General features: G+C 47.6%; 2 long non-coding RNA genes across 2 annotated transcripts; one reads left to right on the top strand and one right to left on the bottom strand.

Moving 5' to 3' along the window:
- Positions 1-200: 200 nt before the first annotated feature.
- LOC144179271 (uncharacterized) lies at positions 201-3154 on the top strand. The gene is made up of 2 exons (XR_013324192.1): positions 201-900; positions 1798-3154. It is a non-coding gene; the product is annotated as an uncharacterized LOC144179271 (long non-coding RNA).
- LOC144179273 (uncharacterized) lies at positions 2608-4692 on the bottom strand. Its single transcript, XR_013324193.1, has 2 exons — positions 4596-4692; positions 2608-3471 (listed from the first exon to the last, which is right to left on the bottom strand). It is a non-coding gene; the product is annotated as an uncharacterized LOC144179273 (long non-coding RNA).
- Positions 4693-13528: the final 8836 nt, after the last annotated feature.

Genomic DNA, 13528 nt, shown 5'->3' with positions numbered 1-13528 from the left:
ACCGGCGAGGCGCTCGTGGCTGCGGTGGCGTCGGCGGCTCCAACGCGCCAGCTGTGCGCCGTGTGACATCACCGCTCCTCGCGCATGCGCAGCACGGCTCTCCAGGGGCCGTATTCTGCTGGTCATCCGACGCGCGCCGGAACGATTTCCGGCGCCCTTCCGACGCGGTTGTTTAGAGAGAGGAGAAAGTGGGCTCTCACGATTGGCTCGGAGCGGAAAACGTCAGCCAGCCTACGTCACGCGGCTATATTTTGGCTATTTTTTGGTGACGTCACGTAGCCAAAGGCTCCCGCTCGTTCTCCCGCGACCGGCGGGTGAAATCCGGCGCGGTTAAGAGCGCATCGGATTGTACGATGGCTGCGTATATGCCGCCTGTGTTCGCACTTTTGTTGGAGCTGCTGGAGGAGGATCCCGTGCCTGAGCGTCGACTGAGTGACGGCGACTTTCAGCGCCGTTTCCGTGTCAACAAGGGCCCGGCGCGGATGCTGTGCGACGCACTTAACGAGCACGTTAGGCCTCGAGTGCGACGGGGCTATCTACGGAAGCGAACGTGATGTGCGCTCTGAGGCTCTTCGCTACCGGCAGCTTTCAACAGATTGTCGGTAGCGGTGATACTCTTGGCATGACGCAGCCGTCGGTCAGCCGCAGCATTCACGCCGTTGCCAAGGCGCTGAAATTGGAAGCCCTTATCGGCCATCGAGGTGCAGCGAAGTGTCAACAGATACGAAGGTGCTGTGCGTGCTGTGTCCCTCTTCGCAACTGACAGTTTGCAAAGCGTTTTCTGCCACCATGAAACACTGTCGCACCCCGACGCCAGTCGCAGCGTTCACACTGTGGTGTCGGCACTGACGGAGCTCCGACACACGAGGGTTTTGGATACCCCGGCGACGTAAGCACGGTGTAAGTACTACTTGTTTCTGGCTACGTTTGTTACGGAAGCAAAAAATTGTTTTGCATCGAAGGGAAAAGGAGCGCGATGTCTGAAAAGCAGTCACTGAAATGCGTTTGTTTTGAGCGGTGTGGTGTGGTGGCAGTGATCTCCCATAAATTTCGCAATTGTGCATGATCAAATAGTGTGTCAAAAAAAAAAAAAACTTAGCAGATGCATGCATATGTAAATAATCTTTTAACTCTCCGGCCTATGTTCGCTTAAGTGAAATGATATCGAAAAGGTATGTCAATAAATGTAGCTAAAATGAACACGTTCAGAGGTATCGAATAGGGTGGCGTCTTGAAAGAAAAAAAGCTTATAAAGAAAGATAAACAGGTGTATTGTGTTGGTCGTCTAACTGACTTCATAAAGAACCGTGTAATATATGCGTAACGTATATCGCCCTCGCCCCGCCCCCATCGTGTGTCAACTGCTTCGGCGCCTTCACTTCGGCTGAGATGTTTCCCCCTGCTTGACACATAGTGAATAGGTGACAAGTTCAGCTTGTCGGCTCGTTTTAAGGGTTTATCGATTTCGAAATGCGGGGTGGGGAGGGGAGGGGTTGTATTTCGCAGTTGTACCGCATAGATGGGTGGGAGGGCCCTTATCTATAGTTGTAAGTAACCAATTTTCCTCTCAGGTCGCCTGCATGCTCTAACTCCCCTGCTACGCGAAACAGCGACGATTAAAAAAAAGGCACATACAACACGGCGATGTCGTTTGTCGTTGCATGCAGTTGCGGAGTGAATCAGTTCCAAGTAACCCAATTCTTTATATTCTTGCTCTTGTTTATTACCTTTTCCTTTTTTCAAACTGTGTACTTGTTTAATGCTTTAGTACATATTTGTGTTATGTATTTCTTTCAGGTGTGCGACGCCAGTATGAAGGCCCTGACCGTGACTGGCGACTACAGTGCCTTTGTGTGACTGGCTGTTCACTTTTGCCCGTGACGTGTAAAGCCTGGCGAGTTCTGGGGTTGACGGTGGCCACCTGCTCGAGTCGTGGCTCATGACACCCCCTGCTCGTCGTCCAGGCCCCAGACACCTGAAGAAAAGTACAATGCCGCACATGCTTCGATGTGCTCTGTCGTGAAGTGCAGCATTGCAGTTCTCAAGAGCTGTTTTCCTTGCCTGCAGTAGCACCAGCTTTTCTTCATAGGCCTCTTCTGGCAGCCAACATTGTCAGTGTGTGTTGTGTGGCTGCCTGTTGGAACGACTGACGACAATAGCTGCAGCAGCACCAAGGGACGAGGGCAGTGATACAGACGATGCGGCTGATGAGGTGCCTGCCCCCGACAGGAGCAAGAAGCTCCTGAAGGACAGGGCAACCAACGCATCTTCAGACAGCTTTGTGGCACTAAACATGTCATTTTTAACTTTCGTTTCTGATTGTGTGTGGTGTGCGGTGTTTGTTTTGTCGGGAGAAAATTGTTTTGTTGTTGTTTCATGTAGCATATACTTTGCCCTGACGCGACATTGTTTCCTGTAGAGAAGCTTCTTGTCGTTTTGTGTTTGACATGGTTGTGTGAGGACAACAGAGAAAGTTGCTTTGCTTTCGACCACTATATACTATGTCTTGACACGGTGTTGCTTGATCTGGGATAGGCCGTGACTACTGTTTTGATGGGTCGTGAGGCCTTGTTGTGGGTATAGAGACCGGTCAAGATTCTCTTGAGAAAATTCTGTTTATTACACTGTAACCGTCATTCTGCTGTGAAGCAAAGAATGATGATGCATGTACCACAAACAAAAAAAATAATCAGTATACTGCGGAATCTTCTGGACACAATTAGTTCAATCCAGTCAAGAGTTATATTATGACATAGCACAACCATTGCACGGTGACTTTGTTTGGAAATCTCTGACAGATCATTTTACTTAAGAGAACACGATATGCCAGTATGCATCTCCACTGTTGATACAAAAAGTAAACATGCTTAAAATATTGGAGGCTGTCTCTTAACAAAGAGTTCACTGTCATGGTTTACTCTGACATTCTCATGATAAGTGGAAAAATGGTCACAAAAGTTTCATTTACCCCACCATTGCATGTATTCTAGCACTCAGTGCTTTGATGACTGCTTGCTTAGATTTTTAAAGTGATATTGCGATTTTTTCTTTCATGAAGGACACCTGCTTGTAAAAAATAATTATGATAAGCCAACAGCAGCATCTACAAAGGCGTATTGAATTTTTCCTCAATAAATCAGGGTGTTACAAGTTATGTTGAACTGTTTCCTTTTCCCCTGCATGCAGCAGCACCGTCCAAGAGTAACCAACACTGGGAAAAAATAATCGTGACAAAATCAACTATAGCATTTCTGTAGTACACAGCCTTATTTAAAGTGCACAGAAACCAACGTAACTTCATTGCAAAAATAAAGAAGGGCACATTGATGTTTGTGATGCAATGCCAAAACTGCTTTCTCTACTCCAGCTTGTTAAAGTGCTCATAGTTGGCATCTATTCTTGTTGAGGCCCACAGTACTGGTTGTTTGTTCAGGGCCTTCCACAACCAGCAGCTCTCCAGCTCCAGTGTGCCTGAAAATGTGTTCATTATGAGCTTAACGGCCAAAAAACAATAAGGGGTTGAAAATTTGGTCTCTATCTTAGTTAACGAAGCGTATTGCGGTATACTTTACCTATTTAACCCTGAAGGGTAGAGGCATTAAATAGGAAAATGGAATTACAAAATATGCTAACGTAAGAATACATTGCAGGTGCTCAATTATAAAAATTGCACCTCATTGCACAGTCACTGAGTTGTACCTATGCTTGTAGAAACAAGTGATTATTGTGGATGGAAACAATACCTGCGGGAAGGCGGTTTGATTCTCGGGATGTTTTAAGAAAAAAAACTGAGCAAACTACTTCAAGTTGCATGCTTAAGCACCAAATTTGTGGGCGTGGTCGATTTGACGTGATACAGGCTTAGGCTGTTAGAGCAGTTCGTCACGCAGAATAGCATATTAATATAGCTCATGAAACAAAGCTAGGCAGGAAACGTATCCTCGGGTCGCTAAAGTCTGGAGGTCAGTACTCTCTTTCATTGACGTTGCACTTGCACCCCTGCTTTCATTAAAAAAAATTAAAACGAGCTTGCCGTGATATTACCGCGAACCATGTATGGGTTTGTTTATTTATTGTTTGTTTTTATCGCCCGGCCACGCCTGGCTCTGTTATCTGTGTCCGCGAAGCGCGTCTTCCATTCTTTATTTTTATGCCGCACGGGCTATCTCATTCAGATAAGCAGACTGTTTCGCCCTAACGGCACTAGCCCAGAAAAATCTTCTCTGATCTACAATGTTCTGTATTTCAATGGACGGTTCGAGAAACATTTGCGCCGAAAGATAAAAGCGTGCAGAGCAGACGCCGCGGCATTCGATTCGACGACACTCGTCTGCACAAGTCACTCTGTTGACCGCTGCTTCGCCGCCTCTGTATTCTTTTGAGTTGTTAGGGGAGCACAAGTTCGCCATAATAAACTTGTTTTTCCTTCAAGACAACTGCGTCATCCTTGGCTTCGTGACAATATAAGTACGTAATCTGATCGTGCGCAAAACGCGCACACATGCGTTTTGAAAAACGGGTTTAATTCACTGCACAAGCGAGAGTGGCCGAACAATGACATGGCGTTAGAAAATCGATCAAAATATCGCACTCACGTCACAGCCGTCTTATATATAACTGCCGGGCAACAGCGTACCGTTTACGTCGCTTTTCGTCCCAAGAGAACGCCCTTGTGGGACGAAATTTTTGCGCAGCAACCTGCACTGAGCGTTCAAATATGCCTCCTTTAAAAACAGCTGTGCCGCGCGCAGCGCTCCCTGGCGCCTCATAACGGAACAAAGTAAAAACATAAATGCGTGTAAACCTGTTAAACTAGCATTAGCAGCAACGGCAGTGCCCGTGAAAACACACAAACAGGAAAGGCTTTGTTATATCTAAACATTTTTATTAATTTCGCTTTAGCAGCATTTGAAAGTTATGAGATTGTCCCCGAAGGCGATGACGTACTTCCCGCGATCTTCGAGGGCGGGGCGGTTGGCTATTTGCACGCCATTTTGACGTCACGAACTTCCGACGCGCGTCGGAAGGGCGTCGGATAGCAGAATACGGCCCCAGGAGACACACGAAACTGCTCAACCTCGGCCAGTGCAGCTCACGCTAAAAAACGGCGCGTTCAAAAGGGCGTAGAAGTCTCTAGCACGTGCCAGATGAAAGCAAGCATAAAAAGAACAGAACTCCCACTCGTGCTGTTCTAGGCAGAATAACAAAGAAAAGGTAAAGGAAAGGATGCGATCTGTCTCAGAACGAGGCGCGTGAGCACTGCGACAGCGGGAAAATCGAATTACATCGAAGAAACCTCCGTTCAATTCATCAAGAGAGGAGAGGAACGAAGTGGAGCAGATCGTGAGGGGTGGCAGCAAAGAACAAAGAACGGCGCCACAGCCCGTGCAGCGAGTCACTGTTCTGCGTTTCCGACAGTTTTCACGTTGAGCGGAACTGCTTTAATTTTTTTTCTTCACTTCACCCGCGATCCTGATTATCGTCAGAGAAAGTTGGCTTTCCTGCAGTGGGTTTTGGGGTGCACACTGGCGCCATCAGCGAGAGGCTGAAAGCTTCGCTTTAAAACTTGACGTATTGCGAGGCTCTGCATAAAATGGAAGTATTCCGCAGGATACTACACCAGAGGGACAATCTTGTTTTGGTGACAAAAAGTTCCAGTGTGGTTGCATCCATACATACCGCAGTTTCATGTAGTATTTTGTGTTATTACACCTTCAAGACCAGGCAGTCCTCCGCAGCTGGGGTTACCCTTTCTTTTAGATGCGACGCTGAGAGCATCTCTTGTCGGCGGCCCTGTCCTTCCTGCGTGCGTCCGTTGTTGTCCGCGTGCGTCTGTTGTTGTCCGCACCGCTGCGCCCCTCCTCCTCTCACCGTGATAGCGCGCCCTCTCCCCCAACATCTGTGGCGCGCGCCGTTAGGCGCGCTCTCTCACTCCGCCGGTGGGCGGCGCTGCGCGCCGTGCAAGCGCGCTGTGCGCATGTGCCGCGCCCTCTCTCTCCGCGGTCTCCTTTCCTTCGGGCGCGCTGCGCATGTAAGCGGAGTGCCGCGCTCCGGCTGGTCTCTCAGTCGACGGTCGTCCGCCCTACGATTGCTCTCTCTCTCTCTCTCTCTCTCTCTCTCTCTCTCTCTCTCTCTCTCTCTCTCTCTCTCTCTCTCTCTCTCTCTCTCTCTCGCATTACCCGACGATTGATCACGCAATTCGAATAATCGACCCAACGGAAACGAACAATGGAACCCCCTTCAGCGTCGCATCAAACCAGGGTTCCCGCGAGCGGAGGCGGGCGTAATTTTTATTGTGTGCCACATGCTTGAAAAACTTTCAGAATGTCCAGCAAGTTTCACCGAACATGAATATTCTTGTAATAAGACTTCGGAAGGCTGCACACGGTGGAGCTGCTAGAGCTGAGGAGCACTCTTCAAGAAAACGTTGCTTTTTCCGACACGCTTCACGGCTCAGGCCCGACACGCCCCAAGCTTTCACGCGCTTCTGACGACGCACTTTTTCTGTCAAACGGATGATGCAAATGTCAAAAAGAAGGAATTGGTCACCTTGCTAGGGCAAAATGCTTCACCAGGGCCACCAGCAACGTTCGCGTTCTGATTTTGCGTCAAGGTAAAAATGTTGGCAGTCAGCGTGGGTTTATCAGCACGCCGCTTACTTTTCGTCCGTCACAGTGGCGCAAATATGGTTCCGCTCACTTAAAACTGGTGCTGTCGAGCAAAACGCAACAAAAGTTATGACAACCACGCAATAATAGAATGACAAATTGCCTTGAAGTATGAAAACAAAGAAGCTTATAAGCCTTTCGCGAAAAAAACCTGGTGCGCTTTCTTTCTCATACAAATATCATGTTCCCGATGAAATCTGATCTAAATGTTCAAGCACTTTCGTGTCAGCTCAATGAAGGTGGGGCTCCCTGGAACGAAATAAACGCAAAGGGCACAACGTATTTCACACATCATAGCCAGAACGGATAGCTATCCGCGTCAAAACGAAATAAATCATGGAATGAACGTACAGTGCTATTCTTTACCTTTTAAACGACTTGAAAAACGTCCTACAGAGGATGCAGTTTTTAAAGTGCACAGTATGCCAAACATGAGGAATAAGTGCACGTGTAAGATGAATTCATGTTTGATTTTAGTACCTCCAGGCTCATTGGGATGTTCCAAAAAGCTCTTATTTGTGGATGATAAAAGTTTTCTTGATAAAGAAAAAATTCATTTCTTGCTCGCTTGATAAAACGTTCAAGCGAGCCGATGCTGACTTTGTCTCGGTCCTCGTCCTGTGGCTTGGTATGGGCATTGGCGTAGTTGCAATCCGGGTGTGCAGGCTTGGCAAATACCAAACGTGTGCCAAAATAAAGAATCTAAGTACCAAACCAAGCATCTAAGTCCGTCTTATCTCCGTATGTCCTCCCAAATGTTTTTTTTTTTTTTGTCAACTCCTCGTCACATGGGCCCTTATTCAGTGCATTGCAACAGTGCCCTGCGGGGACTGTTTTAGTAGCCGCATGCGGTCTCCTGCTCTGTCGCTGAGGCGTCTTCCTGATTTCCCCAAATGCGCTGGCTTTATTATCGTGGCCTCAGGAGCACAATTTTCTCCGCTTGAACAATAAGTATATAATCTATTTGATAAGCAATAGGCAATTGATCAAATAACAGCGGCAAGAAAAGCTAGACTCACACTATGTCATCAACAGAACGTATGCTGTATACACATCTTTTAAGCAATACTATGGCTTGAAGGCTCCGCTTTTACGCAGCATTATTAAGACCCCGGTATGTCCATAAAGCTATAGAACAAATGTTCCAGAACACAAGGATATTTGTAATTGTTCCATTGGCTTTATTTACGCCTAAACAAACGAAAAATAATCTTACCAGACATAAGATAAAAATAAAGAAAAATAAAACCAGTTTACAGCACCAATTAGTCAACTGCAATACGAACTAATGAGTTATCTTCATCGCCAGAGACGAGCTTTTGGAGCGAAAGCTGCGACATAATAAGAGATCATGGCGAAAAAAAATTAGAAGCTTCCGGGATCGTGCGTTTCCACCGAAACAGATTGTTACATACAGAGGAAGACTTCTGTCGCCTAATTGCACTTGAAAGTTTTCTAGTTTAAACCAGCTCACGAGTAACGATTTCTGTCGTAATGACTTCGGTGCCGAAAACGAAAGTAAGCAGAAAGTGCCTCGCGAAAACGAAGTCTAACGACGAGCGAAAGCAAGAGGGGGCAACTAAATAGGAAGCAGCGCAGAAAATAACAGATTGCCCTCCAGAGTGGCGCCCCACCGGACCTTACGCATCGGGAACTAGCACGCTCGTAGAACCTCGTTCCCAGCCCCTACCACGCGTTGCTTTCGCGAGCGGCGGCCACGCTGGATGTCGCGATGAATGCTGCCGGGAGCGGGAACGACCCCCCAGCGGTCGTCGGCTTGTCGTCAGGCCGTCGTCAGGATAAACGCACTTAGTGTGTTTTGCTTCCTGCTCTCGTACTTTCATTCCATGGTTCTCTTGCTCGCTTGCATTCTGCCCTGGACGCCTGTCCTGCGATTCAGAGGTCACGCTATACTCGGACCAGCATTTCTGTTTTGCTCTAGCCGTATCTCCATTTGTCCTTCCCCTTAGCCTTCTTTATTGGGTGCATTAGCCTAGGCGGCCTGCGTGCGAGGTTGGCTGCTGGAGTTTCAGGGTGGTGAAGACAAGGGGAGGGTGCGGATGGTGGATGGGAGCGGAGAGCGTGCGCTTTGCGGGGAAGTTATTCCTCTGCGAAAGTAAGCGACAGGGGGCTTCCTCGCTTCTGAGCCGGCCACCAGCAAAGCCGAAACTCTCTTTTTTGATGGGCTGCGACTCTTTTGTTTTTCCCGTTCTTTGTCTATTTCCCTCTGTTCCAGTCCGACATTTTTCATGTACCATCGCCATAAGCTCCCAGTCCACACTGTCGCTGGAAACAAGCAAACAACAAACAAGACACACCACCAAACTAACAAACTAAAAAGCTGACTAAAAAACGGATCAACAGATTTCTGTGAGCCATCACTTATTACGCCGTAGAGCTTTGCCGACAACGCCGCTTGTGCAGGTTCCACTCGCTGCTGCAGAGACAAACCAAGGGCAGTGGAGAAGGAGAAGGGCTATGTAAAGCACGCATGGGAGAGCATTTAAAGGAGCCATGAAGAGAAAACACAAGTTTGGTTCATTCGAAAGATTGCCTCGTTAGAACCATAACGACACCACTTATAACGCAAACTTCGCTCAAATAAGCTACATAATTAGGAAAAACGGGAATGGTCATGCGACCCACCAGCTCATTTCCCGCAACAGAACCTATGCCGTCACATGGGCTAAGCTCTGCGATTGGCGGAGGCCGGCAAAAGCAAACGCATGTTAGGCAGGGCTTAAAGTTTGCATAGCGAGCTAAATGCCCGTGAAACATACTGCACATTCTTTTTATGACAAAGAACGGTGGAGTAAACGGTTGAAGTTCCGAACGAACACGCAAGCGTGTGCGCCAATGCGTACGAAACAACCGCCTGGCCGAGCTCGACATCTCGCCGCCGCGCAGACGAATTTTCGGGTTCGAGGCGCTCTGACCTTGGAGGAAAAATGCCGTAAACACCGCGCATTGACGCTCGTATCTTTCTGGTCGAAGCAGAGAGCTCGCGCGAACGGCTTTCCATACACGACACCGGCCAACTGGCATAAGCGATACTGCTACTGAAGTTGAACTATTATTAACCGTAATAAAAATACGGCACATACGTACCAGTCTGTATTCGTCCGTGGCGACGGCGCTGACGAGGCAGCGGTGCCGACGGCAGGGCGTTCGTCTGTTGTGGCTATCGCGGAATGGTCGCTTTCCCGTCCACCGCGTATCCCACAACTCTTGCCGCTCGTGCACTTAGAAGCGTTGAGCGTTCAAGTGGTGTGAGGTTGTTAAATGCAAGCCGGAGCTCCTCGGCGAGAGTTTTGACCTCCGGATCAGGCGATTCCATGACTAGGGCTGCGGGTGCACTAGGTTTTACTAGCATTTTTAAAATGGCCGCCGTCTCGGTCGACTCCCGCGTGTGGGTGCTATATGGAGTCGACATACTAAGTATCTGTTTCATGGACCGGCCCGTGTGACACCATTGCTCACGTCACCAAATGTGCAATTTTAGCGGGAGATTTAAAATTTTGGCTTAAATTGCCTTATTTCTCAGTGAATAAAGCATCATTTGCTTCCGGGAAAGCGCTTGGGGTACTATGAAACACCTAATCTTTCGAATAAAACAAACTTTTGTTTTCTCTTCATGGCTCCTTTAAGGACTATGTTTAGCAACAGAGTGATACTTTCAATGCGAAAGCACTAGGTGGGTCAACTACATGAAATCTGCGTGCGTTGAACCCTGTGCTTATATTCTCTAGCCTAGCAGTCTCACATACCGACCGAGTACTTTAGTAAAAACGCGTTAATTCGAACTCGAAGGGGACCATGCAATTGTTCGAATTAAGTGGCGTTCGAATTAGCGGACGGACGCCAGAATGAATGGACATCGCGCCAAACTGCGCGGGCAGAACACAAAGAAGCCCCCTGTGGACTTCTTATTGCGAATTAGGCGCTACGGCACCTTTGTAGAGCACGCTACGTGTTCGCAGGCCCAGACCACTGATCTCAGTGGCCCATACAGGCGACCGCGGCACAAAGAAAATCTGCAACGGCATGCGCCGGAACACTGGCGCGGCGGTATGGAATCCGCTGCGGAAGCGAAATAAACTGTGGCAGCGGCGCAGCGCGCGCTACGCTGTTGTTTTAGATGCAGAGCATCTGATTCACTCGCCTTGTCCCTCCGGAGTCGTCGTCGTTGTCGTCGTCGTCGGCGTTGTCCACCCCTCCCCCATTCTCCTCGCCGCGCCATCTGCGCTCTCCGCCGCTCACCCCCTCTCCTCTCCGATAGCGAACACTCTCTCGCGAGGGGCATTGGGTCGGATTGGATTGGATTGGATTGGATTGGCTTGGCTTGGCTTGGATTAGATTGGATTGGATTTGGATTGGATTGGATTAAAGTGGATTGTGTTGGATTGTGTTGCGTCATAGCCGCGGCAGACGCGCTGGGGCCGGCGCATGTGCAGTACTCTCTCTTCCGCGGTTTCCTCTCCTTCGGGCGCGCTGCGCATATAACCGGTGTGCCGTTCTCCGGCGAAGCAGCATCCACGCTTGGCTCAAACACCTAGAGTCCACGCCGCTTTACAAGTACGCCAACATCGTCATCGACTGGGACCGGCTGACGCAGTCCCCTCAACGTTATGCGCGCTATAAAACGCGGTCCCTTCGCCACTCCGCCTATGCGTCGCATCTACACAGGGGTCCCGCGAGGGGAGTTGTTTTTGTGTCGTTGTTTTGAATCTCTAGTAAATTTTATTTTGCTTGGATTTCGAACACATTGTAATCACTCTGCGCCGACTTCTGCGCCCATGGATACCAGGGGATCCCAATTCGAATTGACCGTTAGGAATACCTGCTCGTTTGAATTATCGGGAATAATTCCCCATTGAAATATACAGGGCTGTGCCGGGACCCCGAAGTCAATTCCAATTAAGCGTAAGTTCGAATTAAGCGAGTTCGAATTAACGAGCTGTTAGTGCAGCACAGGCCCGGAGATGTGTACTGGACAACCGTTTTTAGAACGGCTACTTAGTAGCTCGATCTTTTAGTCATAGTGAGATTCCTCGTAACATTAAGGAAAAGGCTTAAAAAATTGCTTGTTTGTGGACCTGAAATACTCAGCAAAACTAAACTAAGCGACTTTAAACGGCTTCAAAGCTGAGCGACACTTAGAACAGCGACCAAACTAATCCACATTTTTTGTTCGCTTCGTTATTCTGCCGTGCGGCATAATAAATGAAACATAGAGGAAAGAAAAAAAGAGGTATTAAAACTCAGCGAAAATATCACGCAGTTGCCAGCCATACGGGAACGCTCAGGCACCCGAGCACTTTTTCTTAAATGGTTAGGCTGAACATGTCGCCCTGAAAAACCCTATGCTTGGTGCCATGGCATGCGGTTTCTCCTTTCGGCGCCGTTGTGTAGAGTGACCTGCCCCACAGACAGGTAAAGAAGCATGCATGCATAAAATATTTCCTGCTGACATCAATACTCTACGAATCGTGGCCTCGCCACATGGCTGGATCCGAAAGCGTGTGTTCCGAGAGCCTTTACATCAATGAGAATGGCATCAGTAACACATTTTTTTTAGTATTTCATTTTTATTTCTTGGCAAAACCAAGTGGAGGCTGAAACTAAACGCGGAGGTGGCCTGACAGCGGCCCCAGCCACCCATTTACAGTGTACGTAATAAAAAGGCTGTTCACAAATTTAAGCATAATAGCATATTCGTAATAAAAAAATAGCACAAAGCAAAGTCATTATCGTATTTCCGATGTATTGCACAAAGCATAGGTCTTAGATTCACAGATGGATCACAGTGTACACATAAACACAGTCATTCGTTCGCATTAACTTTCATCCATTACACTACTACGTCACAATTACGTATTAATGCATTTTAGTTTGCAATTGGTATTAATTTCTATATTTAGGAAAATATAGGCATATACTTCAAACACTTAAGTATATATCAGTATTGCAAGCGTTTTGCTTAAGTAACATTTCCTTGACCATTTTTTTAAACGTCGGTTCACTGGCGTCGAAGTTTAATTTTTCTCTTTATTTATTTAATATTTCAGTTGACTGGTACAAGAAAGATTGGTCACCATAGTTCGTTCTTACTTTTGGAGTGTGCCGTATTGTATGCCTGAGATGATAGCCAGAAGATTTATTGTTAACTTGATTGTGGGTCTTTTGCTTATAAATGATGTGCAGAACCTTCATGTAATAGATTTAGTCAGCTCGACTCATTTCATCCCATTCTGCTGGCTGATATCCAGCGCTAGCGCAATAACTAGTCAATGATTCTTCTATGCACTTCAAATAGGCCATTTGCTGCAGCCGAATTGCCCTGCTCTCCGTATTTCACTTTGACAGTTTTTGTATCTTGTCCCTGCACTTTACCAACGCAGCTAGCTTAAAAGCGTAATTGGCCGGTGTGGGTCCATTACTGCTCACGACTTCTTCCGCTTAAGCACCTGCTAAACACAAAATGCGGAGTTTGCAAAGAGTTGTACTTGATTAAAAGTAGCTCCTGACCAACCTTTTCAGCACGATGAGCCAACGTTGACTCCATGATTTCTAAAAGGGAGAAATCAAGGCGCATAAGTTTTATTTCCTCGACAGGATCCAGTACGTCAGAAGTCTAAAACATGTCGTCGGGGGCAGCTACAGCGACACCCTTCGCACAAAATGCACCTTCGACGCCTTTCTCGCGGGCTTCGCTGCGTAGGCGAAAGAAAAAAAACAGCTATGTTTTGGTGCAGATCGTTGTCAGGTTAGGCTAATCCAATCAGAAAAGATTAAGCCACAGAAGAAAATACAATTTATTTTGCTCAAGTGCTCTTTTTGCTGCGTGCATAAGAACATTG

Source organism: Haemaphysalis longicornis, unplaced genomic scaffold (assembly GCF_048455015.1).
Source record: "Haemaphysalis longicornis isolate Haplotype H1 unplaced genomic scaffold, Haemaphysalis longicornis Haplotype H1 scaffold_4, whole genome shotgun sequence".
NCBI classification, from domain to species: domain Eukaryota; kingdom Metazoa; phylum Arthropoda; class Arachnida; order Ixodida; family Ixodidae; genus Haemaphysalis; species Haemaphysalis longicornis.
The sequence above is the reverse complement of the archived record's forward strand: the minus strand, read 5'-3'. Positions and strand labels throughout refer to the sequence as shown.